The following is a 3,709-nucleotide window of genomic DNA, read 5'->3' as shown; positions in this document are numbered from 1 at the left end:
CCCCGTTGCTACTGGACAGATCTACCAAGAGCAATAGGAAGAGAGGGAGAACAGTGGCATCTTGAGTCAAGATTTAAAACAGGGCTTCAGACGTATTGTTTTGAGCCACTGCATTGTGCTAAGTACAGGAGAAGTTGGAAAACCGTTGCACCTCTGGGACTCTGGTAGCTTGGCCAGAGCGCTCCTCGCTTCCTCACTGGTATTTCCGCCTCTGCAGAGCTCCCAGAGTTGTATTGAGATGCTGCCTGTGCGTTTTGAGCAGTGTGCGGTTCGGCACGAGTAGCGGAGCGACAGAACGTGCTGCTTGTTCATCAATCTCTCCTCAAATGAAGAACTTCACAGGACAATCCTGTGGGCAGCAGGGCTGTGGTTTCTCAGCTGTACCCTTCCCTAAGAACTGAATGTCCACAAACATCCCTCACATCATAATTTGGGTCCCTAAGGAGGAAAGAAATGCCCACATCTGCCTCTGTTTTTTCCCTTCCCTTCTCTTTCCATTTGGAACAGAAATCACAAAATGATAGCTGTGGGCCCTTTACTTGTCTTATAAATTATCACATTCTTTTTTAATAGTAGCTACCACATTTTTAAAATTCAGGGGGTTTCACCTAAACCTTTTGGATTTTTGGCTTCTATTAAAACATTGCCAACAGCAGGCCTCCGTTCCCTACATGATATTCATAACATGGAGCTATGTGGTATTTTCACCTTTTAGAGAGTGGCTGTTTTTGCCACAATCTTTACCATGAAGATAAGCAAAACAGTATACCAGGGTTCTGGGTCATATGTCCCCAGGCTTTTCCCACATAAAACATGCCTGAATATGTCTCTGTGATCAGCTGCAGACAAGCTCTCTCAATGATACCTGGCTTTGTCACCTTAGGGTGCCTTCCAAAAAGAAGGCCCAATCCAAACAGCAGTGGCTGCCGAGGGGATCTGCTGGGCAAGTCTAATTCAAGCCAGAGGCGTCAGCTCAACAGATTACAGCGGCCATTTCCTGGAATCCCCAAGGGGGAGTCTTGATAGATCACAGGGGCTTCTTCAGAAGACGTTTTTAGGAAATTTTTAAATTGCTCTGGGAACGCAAAGGACAGGAAAGTCAGGCTAAGAAGTTTTTTCCCCATTACAACAGCACACCTCCTCACTCTTCAAGGGCCGCCAGGGCTCGCTGTGAGAATTTCATCCACAGTCCTGATCTTACCCCTTCAGATTTCTGTTTGGTCTGAAAACTCAAAGAATATGGAAAAGTTTGGTCTGAAAATTCAAAAAATATGGAAAAGGAACATGATTTTAGTGCCCGAGCACGTCAACACTGCTGCTTGCTGTGGTGTGAGCGATAGAATGGAAGACCGCAGAAGTCTCCCGAGAAGGGCTAGAGCGGTGGAAACACTCCTGAGACGAGCACAGACCTAGGCAGAGAGCTTCATGGTTTGATATTTCTGTTTATTAACGATTTCTACGATTTGTAGCAAATTTAATTTACTTTTGTACTATTCCTTGACCACTTCACTAAAATATATTATTTTCTTTGTCCACGCCCAACGCACTGCCCTCCAGGAGTTCGCCTCACAGTGACCCTATCGGAAAGAGTAGAATTGTCCCTGCGGGTTTCCAAGACTGTAATTCTTTATAGGAGTGGAAAGCCTCATGTCTCTCCCTCCCAGGAGTGGCTGGCGGTTCCGAACTGCTGACATTGGTGGTAGAAGCCCTCCACTGGAGAAGGAAGAGGCAGCCTATCTCAGGAACGACGTCCGGCCTTTGGATCCCTATGGAGCAGTTCAACTGTGCCCTATGGGGTTGCTATAACTTGGGATCAACTCCACGGCAGTATGTTTTGTTTGCTTTTTCCCTTAGGCAAGCAAGATTTGGTGACAAGAAATTTATTGTATTCATAATTTCAGTGGTTTCACAGCAAGAGGAAGTGACTTGCAGAAGGCCATATAACTAATTATAGAGGAGGAGCTGGGACATGTCTGCTCTGTGTTGATCCTGACACCATATTGCTTTTGATTTTATGTGGCTATAAAATGTGAGCAATGATTGTGAGGATGGCACCGGACCAGCAGTGTTGCCTTCTGTTCCGCATAGGGTCTCTGTGAGTCAGAACCAACTCGATGGCATCTCGTCACAGTAACACAGAATGTTGTCTGGGCACTACTTTCCAGAGAGAGGAGTCCTGGTGGCATAGTGGTTACTGCTTACACATTGGCCCGCTAACTGCAAGGTTAGCAGTTCAAAACCACCAGCCACTATGAGGGAGAAAGACAGGGTTTTCTACTCCTGTAATAAGTTCTCAGAAACCCACCAGGGCAGTTCTACCCTGTTCTATAGGGTCACTATTAGTCAGCAACCACTTATGGCAGCTGTAGAGGCCCAGTAAGATACTACATTATCTGATTTTTAACAAAAATTATCCTCCACCACTATATACTTCTGAATTGCTGTAACCTTTCCTTACCAACTATCTCCCCGTTTCAATCTGTTACAGCCAGGCCATTACAGACAAAAATATTTTTAAATTAATGTTTCAATTCCATATAGAGAGCAGGACCGAGTGTAAATTTTACCCTTGAGTTGATCTGCTGCCCAACGTATGATGGATTCCTTGGTTAGAGGTGTGTTATCTGTTAGGAGCTAGCTACTGTCATCCAGGATTTTGCATAGGCATGAGATTTGTGCCATTAGTCTCTTTATTATCCCCTGTTTTTCATTTTCTTCTTCCTGCTTTTATGTCTTGAATGTCCTTTTTTCCAGCCGAATTTTCTGTTTGAATCTTGAACAAAAAGGGTGGGTGATTAATACTACTGGTTTTGAAAATGAGCCAAGAACTATTATTTTGAAGGACACTGGTAAAAAGGACAAGTTGAATCTGCTTTAGTTAGATTTTTAAAATTTTATTAAAATTGAGAATTAAAAGAAAATGTCTGACAGTGGATTCCTATTCCTCCTTTTACAAAAAGCATCTCTTTTCTAGTTTCTATGCAGTTGGCATGAGCCAAATAAAATAAGTTTCTCAGTAAACTGTGTATATAAGCTCTATTAGCTTCAATCTGGGAAAAAAAAAAAGTTCTGTTTTCCTCTATCTCAACAATTACACTTGATGTTGACAGGTTAGAATGGCTGCGATCCCATTTACTTTTAACACTCTCACTCAGCCAGAGAAAGAATTTAGCAATCTTCTAAGAAAGGGTGTTGTCAAAGCTGAGACTGTGTCTCCCAGTCACCCACACCAGGAGAAGTGATGGTGGAGAAGCCACAGAGAGTAAATGTAGCTTACAAAGTCTGTGGAAGGAAGCGTGGAACGTGACGTTGTGTTTCCAACCTCTGCCTTTGTGGGAAAGGGCTGCAGTCTTCATCAGCAATTGTTTCCCTCCAAGGTTACGAAGGGTTGATGGCTTGTTGACTTCTTAGATGGTTTTGAGATCCTTGGATGCAGGTTGAGAATGGAACCAGGGAAAACCTAATGGCTAGGAAGCAAGAAATTATTGATTCGGCTCTTGGTCTTCCTGGTAGCATAACTCCAAGACTGTGGAAGCCTAGTGTTCTTTTTTTTATTGTTATTAAGTCATTTTATTGGGGGCTCATACAACTCTTATCACAATCCACACATCCATCCATTGTGTCAAGCACTTTTGTGCATTTGTTTCCCTCATCATTCTCAAAACATTTGCTTTCTACTTGAGCCCTTGGTATCAGCTCCTCATTTTTC

This window comes from Echinops telfairi, unplaced genomic scaffold, assembly GCF_000313985.2.
Source record: "Echinops telfairi isolate 266 unplaced genomic scaffold, ASM31398v2 ScPeMD7_3;HRSCAF=10, whole genome shotgun sequence".
In the NCBI taxonomy this organism is placed as follows: domain Eukaryota; kingdom Metazoa; phylum Chordata; class Mammalia; order Afrosoricida; family Tenrecidae; genus Echinops; species Echinops telfairi.
Note: the sequence above shows the minus strand (reverse complement) of the source record.